Source organism: Tupaia chinensis, unplaced genomic scaffold (genome assembly GCF_000334495.1).
Source record: "Tupaia chinensis unplaced genomic scaffold, TupChi_1.0 Scaffold146907_1, whole genome shotgun sequence".
NCBI classification, from domain to species: Eukaryota; Metazoa; Chordata; class Mammalia; order Scandentia; family Tupaiidae; genus Tupaia; species Tupaia belangeri.
Genome location: NW_006206760.1, coordinates 1,220,537 through 1,248,039, shown reverse-complemented (window position 1 = coordinate 1,248,039; position 27,503 = coordinate 1,220,537). Strand labels below are relative to the sequence as shown.

The 27,503-nt window shown below is 44.7% G+C and overlaps 1 protein-coding gene across 2 annotated transcripts in view; it reads right to left on the bottom strand.

Annotated features, from left to right (window-relative positions):
* The window catches only part of RBM47 (RNA binding motif protein 47), a 77,986-nt gene that overhangs the window by 29,986 nt on the left and 20,497 nt on the right, over positions 1-27,503 (bottom strand). For both annotated transcript variants that reach the window (XM_006169222.3, XM_006169212.3), the window contains exon 2: positions 3,635-3,744. The gene's annotated coding sequence lies outside the window, so the exon portion shown is untranslated. The remainder of the gene's footprint in view (positions 1-3,634; positions 3,745-27,503) is intronic.

Sequence of the window (27,503 nt, the reverse complement as noted above, 5' to 3'; positions counted from 1 at the left end):
TTTCCCTCCCTCTACTGCAGATCCACACACCTGTGTCACATGTGAGCAAACGTGGGTGTGTGTGCACGCACACAAACACTTCTTTCTTCTTAGCCTAAAACATGACCGATTGGGTTGTCGGCAGTCATGATGCATCGTTTCTGTTTTTCTGTACAACAATGTGCATGACTTTTCCGACAACCCACGGCTCTTTCATTCTTGTGTTGGAGATCTCATCAAGCATGTCTACACTGGAATGCGTGCTGATCCCAACCCTTCCGCACTGCTGCAGCCAGGCCTCCAGCTCTCTCTCAGCTGTCTGTTGCGAAACTACCTATGTCTACACCCGGAAGGGAAGTAATTCAGAATAAATAGCAGGTGGGAATATTTGTGATCTGTGCTCCACATGCTTGCACTGAGATTTGGTGGGACCGAAACGTCCATCTCTAAAAAGAATCCCGGGCCTTACCTTACACTGTACACAAAAATGAACTCAAAAGGGATCAGAGCCCGAAATGCAGGAGATACGACTATGGAATTCTTGGGGGAAGGTTTCATGACCTTGGGTGTGGCAATGATTTCTTCGATAACAACAAAATCAGAGGCAACGAAAGTAAAAATAGATACGTTAGACTTCGTCAAAATAAAAAACATTTACATATCAAGGGGCATTGTAATGAGAGTGAAAAAGGCAACCCATGGTGTGGGAAAAATATTCAGAAATCCTATGTTGATAAGGGATTAATAACCATATTACATAAAGAACTCCTATAACTTAGTAACAATAAAAGCAAACAACCCAATTAAAAAAATATATATAGTATTCTGGGGCCAGCGGATGATGTAGCAGTTATGTTGCTGGACTCTCCCATGGCTGACCAGTTTGAAGACTGGACCTGGGGGCTTGAAACTCACGCCAGGAACGTGTGTACATGTGTCCAAGATCCTGGGATGAGGATGGAGGGGAAGGGATAGCCATGTGGCCATCCCCCCCCCAGGGGGTGATTTCTCCTATTCTCTCTCTCGCTATCTCTGTCTCTCTTTCTCCAGTAAGTGCACACGCCCTCGGCAAAAATTTCTAAACTATAAATACATATTTTTCTTTACTCGTGATAGAGTACAGAGAGAAAGAGAGAGAGAGAGAGAGAGAGAGAGAGAGGGCATGAGCAATTTCCACAGGGTGCCTGTCATGCTGTGTCCACGTGCCCCAGTACTCCAGTCCATCAGACCCTGGGCACTCACGTATATGCCTGGCGTTTTTTGGGCCGACCAGACCAGGCATTCAAACCGTGGTTGCTATGTGGGATCTGGCATTTCTTGAGCAGTGACGTGCATTTCCACTCTACAACAGAATCAGCTCAAACCACCCTATTATTACAGAAATGGGAAAAGGACCTCAATAGACATTTCTCCAGAAAGAATATACAGATGGCTCATAAGCACATCAACAGGTGAGCATTAGAGAAAATAAGCTGGTTTAAGTCATCAGAGAAACACACATCAAAGCTACAATTACAGATAGCTTCATAGACACATCTTCCTGAAATTCAGTATTTATGCCTTCGGGCTACTCGTTGTGTTCCAATGATAAAGACGCACAACCCATGCAACTGTGAACTTTTAAGAGTGAACCTTTAAGCGTGTGTGTGCACGTGTTTGGGGCCAGAGTAAGTGAGGCCGAGAGAAATTAAACGACCTGGCCGAGGTACATATTTTTGAGTTTGTTGCTTGTCTGGACTCATCAACTGCGCTTTAAGTTTCTCATAGAGATGATGAGATCTCTTGCCGTGCGGAGGCACACAGCACAGAAATGCACAGAAAGGGATAGTGATAAACATACCGAGTATCAGGTGAGTGAATGGAGGCTTCGTATATGCTTTGTCCACAGGCTGCAGTGACACGTGAATGTCGAGACCATCTTCTATTTAGGGACCTGGTCTTCGTTAGGGATAGAGTGAGGGACAGAGAGACCAGGCTTCCATTTCCAGAGACTTTATACACATAGGTATACTTTAAAAATCTGAACTTGGTGAGACTCAGCTTTTACATGAACAGTGTAGAAGCCAGCAGGTGACGAGGTGGCAAAGGCACTGGACTCCCACACGGCTGACCGCAGTTCGAGTCCTGGACCCGGTGGCTTGAAAATCACACCATGCACGTGTGTGTGTGTGTGTGCCCAAAATCCCAGAAGGAGAATGGAGGAGGGATGGTGGTAGGGCCATCCCCCTGGGGGTAAGTTTTTCACTTTCCCTCTTGCTGTTTGTCTCTCTCTTATAAGCATTTGTGCCTACAGCAACAACACTTAAAAAAAAGAAAAGAAAAAGGAAAAAACGTTGTCGCGTATGTATGATGGGTAGGGACAGATGGCAGGGTGAGTATAATTTAGTACATTTTGCGATGACCGTGTGACAACATCAAGGGCGTGTGCACTTCCCAGAGGGACAGAAAGCAAGAAATCACCGCCCCCGAGGGGGGATGGTCACGCCACAATCCCTTCTACTCCACTCTCCTCTCGGGATCCGGGGCACTCACGCACACGCGCCCGGTGTTGAGTTTTAAGCTGCCAGGTCCACGACTCGAACTGCAGTCGACTACATGGGAGCCCAGCAACATAACCATTACACCATCTGCTGGTCCTGACAGCTTATGTTTTCAAAGGCTCATTTATTTAACTTTATTTATTATTATGTTTTAGTTTGCTATATTTTTATAAATTTGCTTATATTGCTCCCCAGAAAGAGGCGGGAGAGAGAGAGAGAGAGAAAGTGAGGAAGCAAGCCACCATGTCCGGGACTTGGACCACGGTCGACCATGTGGCAGTCCAGTGCCTTAACTACCATGCCACCTACTGGCCCCTGTGACATCTTATTTTTTACCTTCTATGACAGATGACAAAACAGAAATTGAGCAAATGCTCCAAAACACAAGACACTAACTCCTGGTCTAGCTTATACCAAGACCCTCACGTCTCACTCTGAAAGACTATCTCCCTGAAGCACTGTTGATCTCTTTGGGGGTTAAGAGACAAATGTATGGGGTCGGATGGTGGCATAGCAGGGCTACAGCTGGACCGCCTGGGCGAGGGCTTAAGTTTGCATTGGGTGCCTCTGAGCATGCGGGGTGCACAGGCGCGTGGCCATGGTGTTGGCTGCCCGGGCCTGGGCTGGCAGATCACGCATGGAAACCCTGCGGGGGTCCACCTCTCTCTCTCATCCAGAAGAAATGGGTACACTGGCTATAAAACAGAGGTGTGGAGGCAGGTCTACACACACACATAACTTTTCCTTCTTTCTTGCTCTCTTTAAAAAATATTATTTATGAAAGCCAGCCACCAGGTTCAGGACTTGAACCGCGGTTAGCCATGCGGAAGTCTAGCGCCGTAACCACCACGCCACCTGCTGGCCCGCTATTCCTTGTCTCTTAACTCCTGAGATGTGGCACACACACGTAGAGCAGCACCTGTTTCCTCTGAGGCCACCAGATGGAAAGTGTGCCGAGAAATAAAGATTGATACTGTGGGGCGAAGTGACTTACTGGGTCATGGAAGTCACTAGTGTTGCCAGGCAGACTGTCTAAGAGCCCTCTGTTCCGCTTGATAGGAGCCAACATTTATGTTCTTCCCTAAATAGAAAAGACCGCGAGGGGACGTACTCACCAAAAGCACCAGTTGGATCTGTCTTGTCCTTGCACGAGAATCCAGGCCCGTTCAGGCAGCGTGCTCGGGATTTCTGTGTTCAATTTCTGCAGTGCCCTCTGAGGCAAGACCTGAGGAGTTAAAAAAAAATGCTAGAAATGGTTTCTATCTCAATATAACTTTCGTATGTGCATTAAAAATGAGGAAGGGGACATGAACTTCAAAGGATGAACCAACATTTCTCTAATGGTCACGTACGTTTTTGCGATAGGGCAGGCACCACCATGCCACCCCCCCCTTTTTTTTTTTGCTTTTTTTTCTTTGTTTTTGGAGAGGCTTTTGCTATAGGGCGTGTGCACTCACCAGAAAGAGAGAGACAGAGAGATAGAAAGCGAGAAATCGCCCCCCAAGGGGGATGGCCACGCCGTAATCCCTTCTCTATTCTCTTCTCGGGATCTTAGGCACGCACGCACACGCGCCGGGCGTGAATTTTAAGCCACCGGGTCCAGGACTCAAACCGCCGTCAACTACATGGGAGTCCAGCGACACAGCCATTATGCTAACTGCTGGTCCCGCTAATGGTCATGTTCTTTACAAGCCTAGAAATGGTACCCTTTATCCTATTCTTGAAGAAATGGGGAACGGTATTAAGAGAAGATCACATTCTTTCATTTGTTCTATTTTTCCCCCTACCTTTTTTGTCCCCTATAGGACATGTACGCCAGCCAGACAGATACAGAGAGAAAGAGAGAGGGGGAAAGTGAGAAATCACCTCCCTTGGGGGGATGGCCACATCATCACCTTTTCCTCTGCAGCTTCCTTGGGATGTGGGGCACACATGAGCCTGGCATGATGTTTCAAGCTGCCGGGTTCAGGACTCGTCTTAACCTCCATGCTGTTTGCTGGCCCTCCCTCTACTTCAAGATGCACATAATGATGGGGAACCAGCAGTTAGCGTAATGGCTATGTCGCTGGACTCCCACGTAGTCGACCGTGGTTCGTGTCCCGGACCCGGTGGCTTAAAAACTCACGCCGGGCGCCTGTGCGTGCGTGCCCAAGATCCCGAGAGGAGAATGGAGGAGAAGGAATTGCGGCGTGACCATCCCCCCTGGGGGGTGATTTCTCGCTTTCTGTCTCTATGTCTCTCTCTGTCTGTCTGGCGAGCGCACGCGCCCTACAGTGAAAATCTCTCCAAAAAAAAAAAAAAAAAGATGCACATGATGTTTAGAAAGGAAAACAGATACGGCATCTTTGTGTCTACAGACTCACGAAGAGAGGTCACGCTCTTTATAAAGATGGTGATATCCAGCTATGGGCCGCCCCACCCTATTCGGGAACTTGGACAATGCATCAATATAGATCATTGCTCGCCTGTGGGGTTCCCAAAACCGCAGAAGCCAGTATTCCAGTTACTCCCCAACCAAGAACGAGACATGGCATCAAAGGGACTTCTTATTTTACCCTAACACGTTCTGTTAAGACTGTTTTGAGGATGGCCCAGATTTGGGGCTCTAGGATCACCTTAAAAGTTATGAGGGACCAGCAGGTGGTGTGGTGGTTAAGGCACTGGAGACTCCCACATGGCAGACCACAGTTCAAGTCCCAGACCTGGTGGCTTGATTTCTCTCTTTCCCACTCTCTCTCTCTCACCTATCCCTCTCTGGTCAAATAAATAAATAAAATGGATAAAGTACAATAAAATCATTCTTAAAACAAATTTTAAAAGTTATGATACAGTGGGCCAGCCAGGAAGCATGGTGAGTAAGGTGCCTAGATCCCACATGGCTAACTGTGTAGTTCGAGTCCCAGACTTGGCAGCTTGAAAAACATGCAGGAGAGGAGAATGGAGGGGAAGAAATTGTGGCATGGTTATCCCCCCTGGGGACAGGGGGGGCAATTTCTCTCTGTCTTTCCTCTCCCTCTCCCCCCACTCCAGCGAGCACATGTGCCCTATAGCAAAAACTAAAACTAAACTAAAATAAAAGCTATGCTATGGAAAACATTCACAGAAAGAGGATCTGAAGTTCAAAATAAAGATTTCACAGGAAGCATTAACAAATACCCTAAGCCTGGCATTTTATGTTTATTTCAGGGAACCCTCAAAAAGCCCAGTGAGGGACCAGCAGTTAGCGTAATGGCTACATTGCTGGACTCCCATGTAGTCGACCGCAGTTTGAGTCCCGGACCCGATGACTTAAACTCATGCCCAAGATCCCGAGAGGAGAATGAGGAGAAGGGATTGCGGCGTGGCCATCCCCCCTGGGGGGTAATTTCTCGCTTTCTGTCTCTCTGTCTCTCTCTGTCTTTCTGGAGAGCGCACACGCCCTGTAACAAAAACCTATTAAAAAAAAACAAAAAAAACCAACAACAACAAAAAAACTAACAAACAAACAAACAAAACAACAACAAAAAAGCCCAGTGACGCTCCAGGGGGCCAAATTTACAGGATTCACCTTGGCTCGTGAATGGGGGACGTAGGCATGTAAATTTGGCTCTGGCGTCACCGTACATGGTTTAGTTCGCGACACACCTTCTTGTAATTTGCATATTCATCTTCATAGCTTTTAATCCAATGCTGCGATGGTAATTGGGTAGGATCCAGGATGCAGCATTTCGGAAAACCTCTTTTCAGAGTCAGGGAAGATTACAGGCATTGAGAAGTCAATCACAATAGCTATTGCATGATAATTTACTTGAGGGCAAGGTCTTCCCCCCTTTGGGACACACAGGCAGTAAGGAGGAAAACCAGGTCATGGGTGAGTATGACTGCTTACGCTAAGGCAATAGATGCCACTTGTGCTCCGTTATTCCAATAAAAACAGGGCTAGGGTAGAATTATTCTGAGTGCTCGCTGACTTCAGAAGCCGCTGAATCCAGGAGTGGACTACGCTGTGTCAGTCCCAGAGGTCCCTGTTGTCCCCTTGGGGCCACAGAGGATGACGGAGCTGACGGTACTGTGCCACGTCATCCCTGACTTCCAGCCCAACCATCTTCTGTTTCACTCGTGTATTGTTTTGTTTTGTCGCCAGGGCATACATGTGCTCATCAGTGAGAGAGACAGAGACAGAGAGAGAGACAGAGAGAGAGAGAGAGAGAAAGCATCCTCCAGTAAGGTGTGGTCATGCCACTGTCCCTTCTCCTCCACTTCTTCATCCTGTCAGGATTTGGGACATGCACACACAAGTTCCTGGCAGGTTTGTCAAGCCTCTAGGGTCAGAATTTGAGCTATGAGATTGGCCATATGGGATATGGCCTCCTTAACCACCAGGCCAGGGGCTGGTCTGAGACCATTCTTAGGATAAATCAATTTTCCACACGCGGGCATGCTAGTACATGAGGCTAACACTTCCAAAAGACCACCAGGGTGAGGGAGAGCTGGCAGCCCAGTCCTGCCTGTCACCTGCCCAGTCGGACCACGTGCATGCCTCTGAACTTTGCAGGCCTCGGCTTCCTCGGCCATATGCCAAGGCTAGTATTAGACACCCACACGAGGTCTGTTATAAGGATCAGATAAGACACTCTATTTGAAAGCATCTTGCATGTTGCCAACCACCAACTCTTGCCCGAATGACTACAGTAGTCTCCAACTGGCCCTATCCACTCATGCCCACTGCGATCGGCCTTGTTTTCATGACAGGCAAAAACGACCTTGTAAAAACACACAATTGAGGGGCCAGCCAGTGGCGAGGAGGGTAAGGTGGGTGCATTGCCCATGGCAGACTTTGTGGTTAAGTCTCAGATCTGGTGGCCTGAAAATCACGCCGGGTGCATGTACGTGCGTGCCCAAAACCCCAGAGGAGAATGCAGGAAGAACGACTGTGGCACGGCCATCCATTCTGGGGGGTGATTCCTCTCTCTCTCTGCCAAGTGCATGCACTCCTAGAAAAACTTAAAAAGAAATAAAGAGAAATACACACAATTTGGTCATATCGCTCTCTTGGTTAAACTCCTACACTCTCCCCACTGCAGTTGGATTAAATGAATATCATTAGTTAGGCTGATAGGAAGATTCCGGGTCAGCCTCCAGCCTCATCTTGGGTCACTTTCTCCAGACACATGCCATCTTCTTCTTTTGTTTTCTCAGAGGTTTTTGCTATAGGGCGCGTACGCTCTCCAGAAAGACAGAAACAGAGAGAGAGAAAGCGAGAAATCACCCCCCAGGGGGGGATGGCCATGCCGCAATCCCTTCTCCTCTCGGGATCTTGGGCACGCATGCACATGCGTCCAGCGTGAGTTTAAGCCATCAGCTCCAGGACTCGAACCGTGGTCAACTACATGGGAGTCCAACAACATAGCCATCATGCCATCTGCTGGTTCCACATGCTGTCTTCAAAGCTTCCAACCTTCTCCACTCTCCCCGCCTGACCAGCTTGTACTCATCCCTAGACCTCGTTTGTGCTGTGAAGCCTTCCCTGGGGCCCGGGGACACATGCCCACCTTCTCAGACCACCACTCCACAGCTCTTCTCACAACTCTAGGCTGAGCCCTATGAAACTGCCATGTTGGGAGACAGAACAGTAGAATGTTGGCGACTTCGTACGGTCTCACCTCACAGTGATCGCTGTAACAGTGCTCCTCTTCAGCCAGTTTTCAACCCTAGCAGGGCAGAATTTAGATCTGACTCCCAGCTACCACCCCAGGGTCCCACAGCTGATCCTAGCCCACACCAGGTGCTTAATTTTTAAATTAATGTGGGGCGTTCTTAGTACCTCTTTTTTTTTTTTTTTTTAAGGTTCCTGCCTTAGGGCACATGTGCTCCCTGGAGAGAGAGAGAGAGACAGAGAGAGGGAAAGTGAAACATTAGCCCCTCCCCCGGGGGGGATGGATCTGATGAGAGGTCCAGTGTTAGTTTAATGGGATAGTCTTTGAAAAGGTTTTTGCTACAGGGCGCGTGCGCTCGCCAGACACACAGAGAGAGACAGAGAGACAGAAAGCGAGATATCACCCCCCAGGGGGGATGGCCACCCCGCAATCCCTTCTCCTCCATTCTCCTCTCGGGATCTTGGGCACGCACGCACACGTGCCTGGTGTGAGTTTTAAGCCACCGGGTCCGGGAATTGAACCGTGGTTGACTATGTAGGAGTCCAGTGACATAGCCATTACGCTAACTGCTGGTCCTTCCTCTTGGGATTTTGGGCACACATGCACACATGCTTGGTGTAATTTTCAAGCTGCCAGGTGTGAGACTTGAACTGTGGTTGGCCATATATGGGAGTCCAGTGCCTTAACCACCATGCCATCTGCTGACCCTATTACTGTCTTAACACTACACACATAATTTTTATATTGCCACTGGTAGTTAAAAATCAAGGGCTACCCTGGAGTGGAGCTGTTTCAGTCTTGCAACTATGGGGCTGTTGGAAAAGTCATGTCGTGTTTTTCCATGCAAAAATGCATCATGACCTTTCCAGCAACCCAATACAACCGACTTGGAGGTCTCTCCCTCTCTCTTTCTCCTCTCAAGCATATATGCCCTCTGGCAATAAAAAAAATATGTTCTTATTCAAAAGTTATTCCTATGTTCCATAGGAATGAAATGAAGAATAAAATGAAAAAAAAAAAAATAGGACCAGCAGTTGGCGTAATGGCTATGTCACTGGACTCCCATGTAGTGGACTGTGGTTCGAGTCCCGGACCCGGTGGCTTAAACTCATGCCGGGCGCATGTGCGTGCATGCCCAAGATCCTGAGAGGAGAATAGAGGAGAAGGGATTGTGGTGTGGCCATCCCCCCTGGGGGGTGATTTCTCGCTTTCTGTCTCTCTCTGTCTTTCTGGTGAGTGCATGCACCCTATGCCAAAAACCTCTCCCCCTCCCACAAAATAAAAAGATGGGAATTCAAATTTTTGAGTGAAGAGTAGGAAATATCAGACATTCATAAGTATCACAGAATCAAAAATACCTAGTATTCCAATTATTTTCCTACATTCTCTTCCCGTATCTTTTTTTTTTTTTTTTAAGAGATTTTTGCTATTGTGCACATGTGCTCGACAGAGAGACAGAATGCGAGAAATGACCCTTCGGTTTGGCCCTGCCACAATCCCTTCTCTCTCCTTCTCCTCTCAGGATTGTGTGCAGGCAAGCACAGGTGCCCAACACGAGCTTCGAGCTGCCGGGTCCGAGATTCGAACGGCAGTCGACCATGTGGGAGTCCAGCACCTTCACTACTATGCCACCTGCTGGTTCCTATTCCTTGGGTTCTTAAAAAGCCGTCATATCAGAAAGTTTTGGAGAAATTAGAGACCTGACAACACGAGAAAAACAAAGCCTGCCATTTCACTTTCTACTGTTCAATCATTTCCAACCAGGACCTTTTTCCGACTGACATTGAACAAATTATCTACTTCTTTCAGCAGCCAAGAAAATGAACGTACGAACATTCACGCTGGGAAGGAACGACTCTAAAAATAAACACGACTTACCCACTGTTTAACACACAACTTAGAGGTGGTGGTTATAAGATTATCACTCCCCACCCTCCTCCCGTCTTTGTGCGGTGACATTTGACCCTTTTTATAATATGCACCTTGTACCAGCGAAACCGAAGGCTCCAGCTAGTTACTCATTAAACTTGGGCGCCCAGGGCTGACTTGCACAAATTACACTGTTAACTGTCCAGCGTGGCCTGTGTGCAGAAGAAGAAAAAGGCAATCATCCTAGCTGTGAAATTCTGTCATATCGGCAGAATCGGACTACAAATTGCAGCAGTTCGTGCCCGACCTCTGATCTGTGAAGTTCGTCTAAACCTTTGAACCTCTCGGTTTGGAATTGAGAAACAAGCCTGCACTTGGGTGAGGAAGATGGCCGACCAGTGCGCTCCGCTGGGCACACCCAGGGCCCCCATGCCTACCGCCACCCAAGAACCCACCAGAGCATACATAAATGATGGGGTTGGAGGGTAGGCTTCTCCGGAAACGACATTCTGAACCCATCTGATGAATCAAGGTGGAAAATTTCAGGATGCAATGCGTAATCAATGAGTATGCCAAAATAAGAAAGAGATCTGAGATGAACAAGGCCTGGATGTTTAATGCTTAGTATGTGTGCTAGCGACTCTTACAGACCAGACCCCAAACAGTAAAAACCTAGAAGCTTAAAAATTATATCCAAAGGCGTCATCTCTTACTTATGATGTTTTCAGAGCGCATGTACATCTTCTCTGCTATAAAATACAAACTCATACCAGGCCACCTTTGGAAAAAGGCGAGCATGGGAAACAAGTTATGCCTTTTTTTCAAATCCAATCTTACCTTTTGATACAAATCTTAGACATTGGCTAATAACTAGGTGTAACAATAAATGTTTCGCACGCATCCATTCGGTCCTGACATGGATCCGTCATAACTGGGTTTTCATTATGAGGGCCATGGTTCATGAAGATGAAAGATTTCATTAAGAAAGAAAATGGTTTTTGCTTTGAAAATTCGCTTCTACTTCAAATGTCACTCAAATCTCTCCATTCCCCTACAGAAAGAAGTGAATCAACATTTTGTTCTTCCGGTTTCTTTGAGTTAATAGTAAAACAAATCTCTAATAGTATGTAAAATGTAACTACAGTGTTCTTTATCATGAAAGTGACACTAATTTTGTATAGCCTTTAAAGCATATACCCTCTGTTTAAAGAACTGCATTTTATAAATTTAACTATTAGTTTAGGGGGGAAAAAAAAAGACTTCTTACAGGCCTCCTCCTAGAGCTTACGTCTGAGCAGAGACACCATTATCCCTAACTTCTATCTCTTAACGCTAATTCCATTAGTTTTCTTATTTTAATCATCGCAACTTCAAATGACAATTTCCTTCAGTAAAGATTGACACGAAAATGACTCTGGAAAACAACGGCATGCATTATAGATAAATTCCTGCTTTTTAATCCCATAGTTTAAATGGCACCAAACTACGCGAAGCAGAGTTGTGACGATCTAATAGATTTTTCGAGTGTGTAACATGAAAAGCTACCGGCTGAAACTGATTTAAAAAACAAACAAACAAACAAACAACTCATCACATAAAAATGGAGGCTTCAGTGCTGGTAAGGTAAACTGCAGCATTTAACATTTTTACAAACTTCCTTTTTTTTTTTCTGGCCTTCAATGAAAAAAATCCAACAAGACGAATCATTTGTTTATTTGGCCTGGCCTATTATAAATTGCTTTAACCAAACTCAGCCATCCCTTTCTCTGTTCAATGAAAACAAATCATCGTTTTCCCTACCTTGCCCGTCTTGAAATCTGGATGGAGTCAGGCTCATGGTAACGAAAGCTTTGCTAAAGCAACCTTCCCTCCTGACCTCGGGACCTGCAGGGCCCTGTTCCGGTTATACACGGAACAACTCTCCTCATTGGTCCATGCGCTCCGCCATTTAAATGACTTGGGAATCATTTGCTAAGGGCACCTGGAATGGGCTAGAGTGGGTGGTACAAAAGGGAGGGAGGTGTTGAGGGAAAATGCTCCCCAGCACTATGAACACTCATGGAAACCCCACTGGAGCAAATGAATTTGGGGAAGGTCCAAGAAGACACAAGCTTGGGCATTTTATTGAGAAGAAAGTGTAATGGGAATATTTTATCCAAAGCCCAATAATGAACTAAAAGGAAACCAATGATTTTTCTAAATCCACTGTTCTAGAACCAGATGGGAGCCCGCGGGTGGGTATAGATAAGAAAAGCAGTCATTCCAGTTTCACTGGGATTCTTGTGGGGATTAAATAAAGTCCTGGCATATAGAAAGTCCTTAAACAACATTACTATGAGACTTCTCCGAAATGTTCTATTTTTAGCAACTTTTTTTCCTTCCCGTTCTATGTGAAGTAGGTAACCCGGATCAGGTATCCGAACACTCGTGAAGGTGACCCGCATGGGAAGACGCTGCGTTTGTGTCTGGGGACCTTCCTGAACACTCTGGGAAGGTGTGTGTCGTGATGAGGTGCCGGCTGGAGCTAGGGATGGATCCCAGGGTCAGGACCTGTTGGAGCTGCCCTGTTCTCTTTTGCTCTCTCTCAGAACAAAGACATAAACACACTTAAAAAAAAAAAAAGTACTCATGGGGCCTGCAGGTGCTATGGTGGTTAAGGCACTGGACTCCCACAGGGCCAACTGCGGTTCGAGTCCTTGACACGATGGCTTGAAAAATCATGTTGGGCATGTGTGCATTTGTGACCAGAATCCTGGGAGGAGAATGGAGAAGGGATTGACGTGGCCATTCCCCCCTTGGAAGGTGGTTTCTTACTTTCTCTCTCTCTCTCTCTCTCTCTCTCTTCAGCAAGCACATATGCCCAATGGAAACATAAAACCAAAATAAAACAAAACCTTAGAAATTAAAGTACACATGAACTAGATCCTCATTGCATTTGACTTTATCAGTTCGGAGCTGGAGCTGGAAGTGGAATGACTGGTAGGAAGTGGAGAGAAGTCGGAGAAGCATGGAAAGAAAAAGCCGGAGTGGTAAAACACGATTTATGATCATGAAGGAGGTCGGTACACAACAACGGGTAGGGACGCTCTGAAGCACTCGCAGAGCAAACACACTCCTCTGTGAGCAGCAAAGAGATGGGATCCCAGGGAGTCCCTGGAGGGAGAGCCTGTCCGTGCAGGGGCCTGGGAGCAGGGGAGGGACTCGAGGAGGGATCCTGGAAGCTCCGTGACACCTGAGACCTTCTGAACCAGGAAACGAGCTCCACCATGTTCACTCAGGGACACTAAGATCCATGACGCTTCCTAAAGCAGAAATGCCCAGGTTGTACACCGGGATTTCCCCTAGTGGGTACTAGGTCCCTGTTAAGCTCACGCAGTTTCACGAACCTCAGTAATGAAGTAGCCAAGGCTGGAGGTAAACAGGCCAGAATGACAACATTTTCCATTAAAAAAAATTATTTATGGGGCCCAGCAGATGACATAATGGTATGTCCCTGGACTACCATGTAGTCGATCATGGTTTGAGTCCTGGGCCTGGCAGCTTAAACCTCATGGTGGGCACATGTGCATGCGTGCCCAAAATCCCCAGAGGAGAATGGAGAAGGGATTGCAGTGTGGCCATTCCCTCTAGGGGGTGATTTCTTGCTTTCTATCTCTTTGGTACATGTGCCCTCTAGAAAAAATTTCTATTAAAAAAAATTATGTGGGGCCACCAGATGGTGTAGTAGTTAAGGCACTGGATTCCCACATGACTGACCATGGTTCAAGTCCCAGGCCTGGTGGTTTGAAACTCATGCCGGGTGTGTGTGCATATGTGCCCAAAATCCTGGGAGGAGAATGGAGGAGAAGGGATTATGGGGTGGCCATCCCCCCAGAAGGATAATTTCTCATTTTCTCTCTCTGTCTCTCTTTGTTTCTCCAGTGAGAACACATGCCTTATAGAAATATTTCTCTTTAAAAAAAAGTATTTATGTTGTTCACAAGTGAAAGAGACAGAGACAGAGCAACCCTCACAGCTGGCTCAGCCCCAGATCCAGGAGTAGGGATACACCTGGTCCGCTCAGGAATGTCTCTGGACAAGAACCCAGAATCTTCCCACATGGGTCACCCTCTCAGAGCACTGTGCTTATTTTTAAGGATTTTGCCATAGGGCGTATGCACTTGCCAGAGAGAGAGAGACGGTGAGAGGGAAAGCTGAGAAATCACCTCCCGGGGAGATGGCCACACCACAATCCCTTCTTCTCCATTCTCCTCCCGGGGTTTTGGACATGCACATACACATGCCTGGCATGACTTTTAGTCTTCTGGGTCTGGGACTTGAACTGTGGTCCGCTGTATGGGAGTCTAGTGCTTAACCACTGTGCCACCTGCTGGCACCCAAAGCACTGTGTTTTGCTGCACCATCCAAGCCCAAGAACGTTTTCAAGCTATTCCTCTATCCATATTTTTATTAATTTATTTTAAAATTTTGTTATAGGACACACACACTTGCCTGAGAAAGAAAAAGAGAGAAAATGAGAAATGACCCCCATGGGGAGTGGCCACGCTGCAATCTCTCTTCCTCCTCCTATCCGCATTTTAAAAGAAGGATCGTTTTATTGCTCTGAGATAAAATAAAGCTATCAATTATGACTGTCAAATATCAGCAAGTTACTAAAGGGTCAAAATCCAAAACAAGTCTAAGACTATAGTCACGTTAAATATGATATAAAAGCAAATGTTAGACTCTGCAGGTACTAAGGCAGTGTCTTCAAAAACTCCCGATTTGAAACCGATGTAAATTCTTCTCGACTACAAATACGAGCCAGAAAAATCTGTCTTTGTATAAGAGTAATTAAGTGTGTCTTTCTCTCTCTCCCTCTCTCTCTATATATATGTTTATATACACATACACACATACATATATGAAGAAATTCTAGGTAGACACTCCCTTCAACCTCGACAGACACACTCACACACGAAATCCCCCAACAGCCTTTATTCTCTGTGTACCAGGCCCTAGTTTCCACGGTATCTCTCCTCTACAACCATCTTCCTCGAAAGGGTTTCCTTCCCAGGTAGATACTAGTCTTCAATTACTCGACTGCCACATGGCTTCGCAATCCTTTTTTCCATGCGTTTGGCAATTGTGTGTGTGTTAATTGCAATCAGACCTGCCAAACAGAGGGCGATTCCTGTTTCCATTTTCTAACTAACAAATATAAACTGTTATTTTATAGTGTGTATAAACTGGGATTCCACGTTCAGAAATTAAACTTACACACGAAGGTTCAGATCGTGTCTTGGAAGAAATGAGCTATGCCAGGGGTTCAGGTGGTCTGTACAGTTGGTGTGTGCTCACTTGGTAAGTCGACAGCTCCTTGCAAGTACATCACCGGCATTTATGTGTTTTCCGCCTCTCCCCTACCCAGCACACACACACACACACACACACACACAGAGACTCACTAACTTGGGTGCTCAATACTTGTTATTTTTATTTTTTTATTATTTATTTTATTTTACTTATTCATTCATTTTTATTTTTTAATTTGACCAGAGAGAGAGAGAGGGTGAGAGTGAGAGAGAGAGAGAAAATGAGAAAGCAAGCCACCAGATTCATGACTTGAACCCTGGTCAGCTATATGGGAGTGTCCAGAGCCTTAACCACCACGCCATCTGCTGGTCCCCTCAATATTTGTTATAAGAATTCCAAACTATTGATAAAATATTTTTTTTCCCATAGAAACTGAAGTTACAAGTCATACTAGAAAATTTTAGTTTATTAAGAATCATTGTGAAACAAAATACCTCCAAGTTCAATCTCTTGGGAACAGCAGCTGGCATAATGGTTACTCCACTGGACTCCCTAAGTAGACTACAGTTCGAGTCCTGGACCTGGGTGGCTTAAAACACACTGGGCCTGTGCATGCATGCCCAAGATCGTGAAAGGAGAATGTGGTGTGGCCATCTCCCCTGGGGGTGATTTCTCGCTTTCTGTCTCTCTGTCTCTCTCTCTCTGTCTTGTCTATCTGGCAAGCACATGTGCCCTATAGCAAAAAATCTCTTTAAAACAAACAAACAAACAAAGTTCAATCGTTTTACTTGCTTGATGAATGACTCAGGAATGGTTGGGAAGAAGGGAAGCCAAATTGACAGCGGCTGTGCCAGAGTGGTAAGAATGTGCATATGTGGGGGACCAGCAGGTGGTGTGGTGGTTAAGGCGCTGGACCCTCCCACATGGCCGACCACGGTTTGAATACCAGACCTGGTGGTTTGCTTTCTCACTTTCCCTCTCTCTCTCTCTCTGTGTATCTCTCTCTGTCAAATTAAAATAAATGAATGAATAAATTTAAAAAATTAAATAAATGATTATATGTGAGTCTTGAGCTCTCCCACTGCATTCGTTTCAGGCTTGTGATGTGAAACCTGTATGTATCTCCTGACACATCAGTGTTCTGACAAGTACTTCATTTTTCCAGCTTTGAGTTACAAAGAAATCAAACAGTGGTGAGGCAACTTGACACGTTATGCTTTTGGGAATGCCAATGCTGAAATGACTAGTCTTTAGGTTCGAAGAGAAACTATTATAAGAATTAAATGAAACTTTGATCTTAAGTTGTTTTGTTTTGTTTTGAGAAAGTTTTGCTATAGGGTGCACATGCTCTCCAGAAAAACAGAGAGAGATATAAAGCGAGAAATCACCCCCCAGGGGGGATGACCACACTGCAATCCCTTCTCCTCCATTCTCCTCTCGGGATCTTGGGCACGCATGCACACGCGCCCGGTATGAGTTTAAGCCACCGGGTCCGGGACTCGTACTGTGGCCAACTACATGGGAGTCCAGTGATATAGCCATTATGCCATCTGCTAGTCCTGATCTTAAATATTAATAAAATGATAGTGCTGGTCATGGCTCCTTATAATTAATTAATGGACAATTGTTTATACTGAGAAAACACGTTACTGTAAGGATAGATCTTTAGAAGGAGAAAAGAGAGACATTCCCCACACAGACAAGCATGTGATAAAGAGTACATGCTTGTTAAATTTCTTGAGCGGTTGGCACCAATACATTTGCTGAAGGAAAGCTGCAAGGAGGCGTAGGCATCACTTATGGTACTCTCACGCCAGCTTGTTTCAGAAAACGCATTTCCTGCCCTCACTCTCCCCGGTCATTATAATACGGGTGATGGTCAAATAAGTAAGGTCTGCAATCTGTCTGAGAAAAGAAGATCTCATTTGGACGGAACATCCAGGGTTGCACAAACACAGCTGGAAACACGTCCCAGGACTTGACAGCAAATGCAGGTGAGGTGCATCCTAGGAGTACACGCAGGTAAGGTCATGGATGGTTGGCCAAGAGGTGCACACTAATGAAGACACAACTGCACACTCTGCGGCTGTTTCACGTGGAGTGGATTCAGCACAGACCTACCTGACATAACAGTAAGTTAGGGATTGCATCTTCCATATTTGTTCGCCTTCTATCCAAAGCCAGGGTCGGGTGTTTTTTATTTTATTTTATTTTTTTGCCTTTTTAAAATTTTTTTTTTAATGGCTGAGTAGTATTCTGAACATGTGCCATACTTTTTCAATTCATTCATCTGTTCTTAGACGTTTGGGTTGATTCCATGCCTACAGGATAAGCCAGACTACAGAAGAAGCATGGTATATCCCCATTTCAAGTATACTGAATGTCTACACTCTATGGCAGAAACTGAAAGATTGGAAGATATAAAAACATGGAGAGCAACTGTAGATATTAGAGACAGTGTTGGAGGGTGATGGGCAATGGGGAGGGAAGCGGGGAGGGAATTAAGGGGCAAAAAAAAGAAAACAGTAATGTACGCTGTAAAGATGTACGATGATTATCTATAAGAAAGAAATCATAAAATAAAATTTAAAAGGCAAACAAACAAAAGCTAAGGATTGCTCACCCTTTCCTGAGCATTTGCTCTGCACAGCTCCGGGCTAAGTGCTTCACAAATGTTCTCTCTCTGAATTGTCACTACCCTGTGGTAGTGACTGTCTTTCTACTCATTTTACAGAGGTAGAAACTGAGGTGTAGAGAACTTAACTAAGTAGTCCAAAGTCTCACAGCTATTAAGTAGCTGAGGCAGAATTCACACTCAGGCAGCCAGGGTCCAGAGCCAATAGATATATATATGTATGTATATATATATATTTTTTTTTTGAGAGGTTTTTGCTATAGGAAGTGTGCACTTGCCAGAAAGACAGAGAGAGACAGTGAGACAGAAAGCGAGAAATCATTTCCCTGGGAAAATGGCCATGCCGCAATCCCTTCTCCATTCTCCTCTTGGGATCTTGGGCACGCACGTACACGCACCCAGCGTGAGTCTAAGTCACTGGGTCCAGGACTTGAACTGCAGTCGGCTTCATGGGAGTCCAGCGACATAGCCATTGCGCCAATTGCTGGTCCCTAGAGCCCATATTTTGACCCCAGAACCACACTGCTCCTTTGAGTCCACCCTAACGAGAAACCAATGTGTCAGTGACCTTCTGTGTATCCCCCTTCTGTATTCAGCTGCTCTGTAACTCTGTCCCCCAAAGAAAAACTCTGTATGTTCTAAGTTGGTTTTAAGATTGGTAATTCATATCCACAAACTATCTTTATTAAAGTAGACTTTGGGAATAAGGACAACAGAGAAAAGGCAGTAAACAATCTAAGGGCTCACTTTAAGAAACTAGAAAAAGTGCCAGTGGGTGATGTGGAGGTCAAGGTGGCTGGATCTCATATGCCTGGCTGTATGGTTCAAGTCCTAGACCTGGAGGTTTACGAAACATGCTGGGGATGTGTGTGTGTGTGTGTGTGTGTGCGTGTGTGTGTGTACCCAGAATTCCAAGAGGAGAATAGAGGAAAAGGAACTGGGCATGGCATCCCTAATAGGGATCGACTTCTCACTCTTCCCCCTCAATCTTTCTTCAGCAAGTGCATGTATCTAATATTTAAAAACAAAGAAACAAACAAACAAATAAGCAAGCAAACACAAAAAAATCTTAAGAAAAAAGAGATAAAAAAAGCAAACTAAATCTGAAATAGCACAAGGAAGGAAATAATAAAGATGTAAGTGGAAATAAAAGAAAGAAAGACTTACAAAAAAAGAAAGCTGACAAAACCAAAAGTTGTTATTGTTGTTTTTAAAATATCCATAAGATTGCTAAATCTTTAGGTATAGCAACCAGGAAAATAAGAGAAAAGAAGCCATTTACGAAACTCAAAAATATGAAAGAGAACATACTACTACAAATTGTAATTCATAGAAATAAAAAGGACTATGAAGGAATACTATGAACAAGTGTATGCCAGCAAATTAGATAATCTAGATGTAACAGCACATTCCTAGAAAGACAGAAACTGCCAAAACAGCCTCAAGAAGAAATAGAAAATCTGAACAGACTTGTAAGTACAGAGACTGAATTAGTAATACAAAAAGTTTCCACAAAGAAAAGTCTTAGGAACAGATGGTTTCTCTAGTGAATTCTCCAACATGTTTCAAGTATAATTAATGCCAATCCTTCACAAACTCTTCCAACATAGAGAAGAGGATGAAACACTTCCCAGCGAGGTCAGTATTAATTTGATACCCAGAAAAATACGTGTACAACATCACAAAAACTACAAATCCGGGTATGTGGTACAACAGTGAGCCAAAGCTCATTAATGCTGAATGCATGTGGAAGATGGGGGGTTTGGCTCCCCAAGTGAACTGTACATGCCTACGTATGTATCTGTGATCCTGATCAGCAAGGTATGTGTGGGGGGATTGTGGATGAGACCCTGCTGAGGGTGGTGCTTGTCTTCCTGTCTCACACAAAAGAAATAAATTTTTAAAAACTGAGATAAAAAAGCAACTCTTTATATATATGCAAAAATCCACAACTAAATGGTAATTAAATGAACTCAGCAACATATAAAAATAATTCTATATCATGAATTGCAATATATCCCATGCATGCAAAGTGAGTTTAACAAATTAAAATCAATGTTATATACCATATTAATAAAGGACAAAAGTTATACCATCTCAATAGACACCCCCCAAAAACAGACACAGTGCAACAACTTTTATGATAAAGACACTTGACATACTAAGCAGAAAAGAAGTTCTTCAATCTGATAAACATCTGGGGAACCAGCAGTGAGTGTAATGGCTATGTTGCTGGACTCCCACGTAGTCAACCGTGGTTCGCGTCCCAGACCCAGTGGCTTAAAACTCAGGCCGGGCACGTGTGCGTGCATGCCCAAGATCCCGAGAGGAGAATGGAGGAAAAGGGATTGCGGTGTGGCCATCCCCCCCCCCAGGGGGGGGGGGGATTTCTCCCTTTCTGTCTCTCTGTCTCTGTCTGGTGAGCGCACGCGCCCTATAGTGAAAACCTCTTAAAAAAAAAATCTGATAAACATCTGTTGAAAACCCACAATTAATACACTTAATGGCAAAAGAAAGAATGATATCCTCTACGATAAGGTACAAGATAAAGATGCTCACTCTTGCTGTTTCTATTCAACACTATCCTGGAAATTCTAGTCAGGACAATTGGAGGGGAAAAAAAAAAAGAAATAAAGGACATCCAGGTGAGAAAGAAAGAAGTAAAACTATTCAAATTCATGACACAATCTACATATGTAGGAAACCTAAGGAATCCACTAAAACAATTAATAGAACTAGCTCAAGAAACCTGTAGGACACAAGACCAATCTAGAAAAGTCAATTATATTTCTATACAATAGGAATGAACAGCCCAAAATATGAAATGAATAAAAACAAGTAAATCTACAATAACACTGAAAAATAATAAGACACTTGGAAAATTACAAAACATTGCTGAATGATATTAAAGTTGTAAATAAATGGAAAGACACCTTATGTTCATAGATGTAATATTATTAAAATGGTAATACTCCTCAAATTGTTCTATGAAGTCAACAATTCCTATCAAAATTTGAGCTAACTTCTGTAAAGATATTAGTAAGTTCATTCTAAAACCCCTGTGAAAGTTCACGGAGCTCAAAACAGCCAAAGAAACTTGAAAAAGAAGAGCAAAGCTCAAGGACTCACACTTCCCAGTTTTTGAACTTCTTATTGTTTATTTTGGACTAAGCTTCTGCTCTAGTTCCAAAAGATCAGACCAAAATGGACTCCCTCATGTAAAATCTCACATGGTCGCACTGAAACTTTAAGGAAGCTGACAGATGCTCCAAAATAAACCATTTTTTCCCCCTAAAAACAAAAGATTCTAGTCTATCTAAGTTGGTGCTATAGGGAAATAAAATATATATACATCTCATGCCTTTCTTAAGGATGTGCACCCAAAATAGTTCACTATGCTAAACTCACTAGATTTTTGTTTTATTCATCCTTACTACCCAAATGCATTCCTCCCTTACCTGCTTTAATCTTAAGAGACAATAGGTAATTATGAGATCATCCGGCTCCCCTTATTATAAAATTTGGTCCATCACTGCTATGTAAGACTCCTTGCTACTCCCTCGTCTCTTTCATGACTTTAGCCTTTAAAATCCTTCTGGGGCCAGCAGGTAGGTGGTATGGTGGTTAAGGCACTGGAATCCCACGTGAGCAGCTGGCAGTGGTTTAAGGTCAGAACCTGGTGGCTTACTTTTCTCACTCCCTCCCCTCCTTCTTCTCTGTAAGCACAAGTGCCCTATAGCAAATTTAAAATACTACTACTACTACTAATAACAATAATCAAATTAATAATCCCCATCCCCCCCAAAAAAAAGGCATTCTGAAGTCTGTAATATATTATTAGGGCAATGTTGATTTTTATGCTATTCAGAGAACTGCCTAACCCTGGCCCAAATAAGATCTTTACTTGCTTGGCCTCATCCTTCCTTTTTTTTTTTTTTTGGAGAGGTTTTCGCTATTGGGCATGTGCGCTCGCCAGACAAACAGAGAGAGACATCGAGACAGAAAGCGAGAAATCACCCCCCCAGGGGGGATGCCCATGCCGCAATCCCTTCTCCTCCATTCTCCTCTTGGGATCTTGGGCACGCACGCACAAGTGCCCGGCGTGAGTTTTAAGCCACCGGGTTCGGGATGCGAACCACAGTCAACTACGTGGGAGTCCAGCAACATAGCCATTACGCTAACTGCTGGTTCCCCATCCTTCCTTTTTTAATATTTTAAATAGGTTCCCACTACACAGCTGCAATAAACAAGACACTGGCATAGGACAGACATAGAGCAACAGAATAGAAATGAGAATTCAGAGGAAGGAAATAAGAACATGCTTAGGTTCAACTGCTTTATGACTCGGGTGCCAAGACTATGCAATGAGAAAAAAAAAATAGTCTTTTCAAGAAATGATACTTGGAAGTATTGGATAGCCACATGTAGGAGAATAAAACAGGACTCTTAATTCATACCATACACAGAAACTAAATCCTAGGGCCAGCCTAGTGGCTTAGGGAGCCAGATCCCACATGGCCAATCCCACAGTTTGAATCCTGATCCCAGGGGCTTGAGAAGCACACTGGGCATGTGTGCATACATGCCCCAAACCCTGACAGGCAGGAGAAGTGAAGTGTGTTGCGGTATGAACACCTCCCAGTGGGGAATGCTTTGTCTGTCTGTCTGTCTGTCTGCTCTCTCTCTCTCTCTCTGGCAAGTACTTGTGCCTCTGGCAAACGAAACAATAATAATAATGATGATGATGATGATGATGGATCAACCACCTAAATATAAACGCGAATACTGTAAAACTCTTTAAAGAAAATATAAGCGTAAATCTTCATGACCTCAGGTGGAGCAGGCAGTGGTCTATTAGAGAGAACACCAAAGGCACAAGCAACAAAAGAAAAACTCATGACACTGGACTTGATTAAAATGAAAAGATTTTGTGCCTCAAAACAGATCATTAAGAAAGTAAAAAGATAACTCACGAAGTGGGAGAAAATATTTGCAAACCACGTATCTGCTATTAAACTTGTATCCGGACTATGTAAAGACCTCCCAGAACTCAATGATAAAAAGACAACTCAATAATAGAAAGATGGCACAGTGGTCACGTCGCTGGACTCCTACATGGATGACCATGGTTTGAGTCACAGACCTGTGACATGAAAATCACGTCTGGTGTATGTGCGTTCATGCTCAAGATCCCCGGAGGAGAATGGAGGAGAAGGGGTTGAGCATGGCTGTTTCTCCAGGGGATGATTTCTCACTTTCCCTCTCACAGTCTCAGACTCTCTCTCCCCGCCCCACTCCTGGCTCCACATGCGCCCTATGGCAAACACCTCTAAACAATAAATAAATACTAGGAAAAGGGTCTGAGCTGACATTTCTTCAGAGAAGATACACAAACCACCAACAACCACGTGGAAAGTTAAGCTGCATAAGCACATGCTTAATATCATTAGCGATCAGGGAAATACAAATTATTTTTGTATTTTACTCTCACTAGGATGACTAGAATCAAAAAGTCCAGTAATAACAAATGTTGACAAGGATGCGAAGAAACTGCTATGACTATCTAGCAGTTTCTGAAAAGACTAAACACAGAGTTACCATGTAATCCAGAAACTCCATTCCTAAATATATGGAATCATTGGAAAAGTCATGGTGTATTTTTCTGTTTTCCTATGCAAAAGGCATCATGACTTTCCAATGATCCAATATATCCAAGAGAAATGAAAACCCATGACCTCATAAACACCTAAACATGTATGGTAATCGCAGCATTACAATGGCCAAGATGTAAAAACGACCCAATGTCTATCAACTGATGAGTCAATAAATGAATAAAATATGGCATATTCATCCAACGAACACTATCTGTCAATAAAAAGGTGTGACATACATATACCTGCTACAGCATGGGCGGACTTGGAAAACATGCTAGGTGAATGGAGCCAACTGCCAAAGACCACATGTGTGATGAATCCATGCACATGACATGTCCAGAAGACGCAGATCTTCAGAGACAAAAAGTAGATTCATGGAGGCCAGAGGCTTTGGGGAAGGAGGTGACTGCCAATGAGCACATTTTAAAAGTGATTGATGGGCTGGCAGGTGGCGTGGTGGTTAAAGCGGCTGGACTCCCACATGTCTAACACTGGTTTGAGTCCCAGACCTGGCAGCTTGCTTTCTTACTTTCCTTCTCTCTCTGTCTGTCTGTCTCTGGTCAACTTCAAAAACAAACACAGGGAACCGAACCAGCAGTTAGCATAATGGCTATGTCGTTGGACTCCCATGTAGTTGACCGCGGTTCACGTCCCGGACCCGGTGGCTTAAAACTCATGCCAGGTGTGTGTGCGTGTGTGCCCAAGATCCCGAGAGGAGAATGGAGGAGAAGGGATTGCGGCGTGACCATCTCCCCTGGGGGGTGATTTTTCACTTTCTGTCTCTCTGTCTCTCTGGCGAGTGCACGCACCCTATAGTGAAAAGTTTTCCAAAAAAAAAGAACAAAAACAAAAACAAATAAAATAATGACAATGAATAAAATTTTTTAAAAAAGCGATCGTGATGGTGGTCATACAACTCCGAGAATATACCAACAATCATTGACCTTTATGCTTTAGCTATGTAGACTTTTTACCATGTGAAGGATATCTCAATAAAGCTATTGTTTAAAAACAAAAGTAAATAAGGAAAGCCAGGCTTGTGGGATGGAGAGAACCCGGCACCTCCACGCCATTTAGGAAGGTGCACCTCCAAGGCTGCCCCTGCCTCTCCTGATTTAGCCACTGAGGCCCAAGAATAAAAGCCAGCATGAAGCTGGATAGTGGGGAAGCATTGAGACACAGAGTTCTGGGAAGCTGAAGGCCCACCTGGGAAGGTTACCGGTTCTTGTCCTGAGACCTCCCTGAGTACACCCAACACACGCATGCCCACGATCTGTGCTCCTGATCGAAGCTGGCTGAAGCTGGGGTGAAGAGTCACATCAAGACCCTATCGGGGTGCTGTCTGTCTCTCTTGAACATGGAAAAAATAAATTAATTAATTAAAAAAAAAAAAAAGCCAGGCATGCAGCAGTGGTGGTCCATGTTCTCTTCTGACTCCACTCCAGACTAGAACCTTAGAGGTAAAGCCTAACCATCCCAAGTAACATTATGGAGAAGGTTCCAGAGGACACTGTCGTCATGTCCCAGCTTAGCGTTTCAGCTCCTGTCAGCCTCACAGTGAATCGCTCTCCAAGAGAAAGCCCTCTCTGTCCCTGTTAGCTCAGCACCCCTCCGTGGCCTGTCTCCGACGGCGTCTGTGTGTGCACCTGCACACGCAGAGGACGGGAATCAGGGGCTCAGGGCACGATGAATAAGCACTGCACAGTCAGCCCCACCCCTTTTTTTTTCCCTCTCCCGCCCCCACCCACGAGGCTTTCCAACACGCCTGAGCAACCAACCTAAACGAAGCAGAAATACAGCAAAGAGGCAAGGGAAAAAAATGGGCTTTGGAGTCTGGTAGCCATGAACTCAAAAACCAACCTCCTCTCTTCCCATTTAATAACAATGAACGAACCTCAGATTGCAATGTGTCAAATAAAGATCAGCACAATAACTTGAATTGTGGAGAAATATTTAGAGTTGCCACTCGGGTCTGGGGGCTGAGGTTCCCCAGTTGAGCAAGACAGAGACATTGTAACTGAGAAATTGAGCGTCTAGAGGGAGACGCAGAAAGGTAAACAAAGAACCACAGTGCAGAGCGTTTTGGATGGGATCAAGGAGGGAATGACTCATTATCCTCATGGTGGAAGAGGAGGAAGAAGGCTTTCTGCGGTGGGCGTGAAACTTCCGTAGGACGACGTGTCTGCAGAACACAGCCAGTGCTCAGAACGCGAAGTCCTTTCCCTGCAAGGAGCCCTAGGAAGTCAGAAGCAAACCAACAAGCAAGCAAACAAACAAATGTTTTTGGGGAGAGAAGTCAGTGCTCTAGCCAGAGCACTATCCAGGGTTAATTCAGCCCCCAAAACGTGGGCATTAGGTCCTGTATTTCTTCCTGCCCTTAAACGTAAGTAGAAAGATAGTAATAATGGGGACCAGCAGGTGACATGGTGGTTAAGGTGCTGGACACTCCCACATGGCCCACCACAGTTTGAGTCCCAGACCTGGTGGCTTGCTTTCTCACTTTCTCTCTTTCTCTTTCTCTCTATGTCTCTCTCTGTTCAAATTAAAATAAGTGAATGAATAAATAAAATCAAGCGATTCTTTAAAAAAAAAAAAGAAGAAAGATAGCCATTACAAGTATTTATATTATACAAATAAATATTTCTGTCCTGGGGCTAATATGGTGAATTTCAACCAATAATTCTGACTTTGCCAAGGAAGGACATCCAGTAAAATGGATCCCATAAGCACATGTCCACTGACCGCTTCTCTGTGTATCAGGTAATGGAGACGCTGTTGGACGTACGGACAGCCGGGCCAGATAAAACCAGCCCTCAGCAATTAGAACACACAGCAGACAGGGACCAGCAGTTAGCGTAATGGCTATGTCGCTGGACTCCCACGTAGTCGACTGCGGTTCGCGTCCCGGACCCGGTGGCTTAAAACTTACGCCGGGCGCGTGTGCGTGTGTGCCCAAGATCCCAAGAGGAGAATGGAGGAGAAGGGATTGCGGTGTGGCCATCCCCCCTGGGGGGTGATTTCTCACTTTCTGTCTGTCTCTCTCTGTCTGGCGAGTGCACGCACCCTATAGCAAAAACCTCTCCAAAAGAAAAAAGAAAAGAGAAAAGAAGACACGGCAGACAGCACGTTGCATTTATTCTCTATAGCATGGGGGAGTGGGCTTTCTCGCCTTCCCCCTCTCGCTCCCTGTGAGAGGAAAAACAAAACAAAACAAAAAACCAGGACAACTGACAGATATTAAAAACGGCCCTGACGCTCGCTCTGAATACCCATCAGGATTTCCAGTTAGGTAGCCCCTGCCCCCTTTCATCTGCTAAGGATGCAGCCCACTCTCCCGAGGATGCCTGAGACTGTAGTTAGCACCAAACCTGTAATGCACACCTTTTCCCTAAAATGCATACCAATGATAATATTTAATTCACAGTTTAGCATAGTAGGAAATTAAGGACAATTAGTAGTAAAAACAGAACCATTACGGGTCAGCAGGTGGCAGAGTAGTTAAGATGCTGGACTCCCACATGGCCAACTGCGGTTCGAATCCCAGACCCAGAGGCTTGGAACTCACACCAGGCACACGTATGTGCCTGCCCCGAATCCCAAGGGCAGAATGGAGGAGAGGGGATTGCGTGGCCATCCCCCCGGGCAATGGTTTCTCACTTTCTCTCTCTCTCTCTCTCTGGCGAATGCACAAAACCTATGGTCAAAATCTTAAAAAAAAAATGCACCAAGGTAATTTTACATAGTCATATATATGTAAGCTTCTTATGCCCATACATTTGTAACACTATGATTTTAGAAATACTATAATTCCAAGTACTGGTGGTTTTATTTCTTAGTGAAAGATCTTTTTTTTTTTTTTTTTTTGGGGGTTTTTCTCACAGGGCACGTTGGTTCG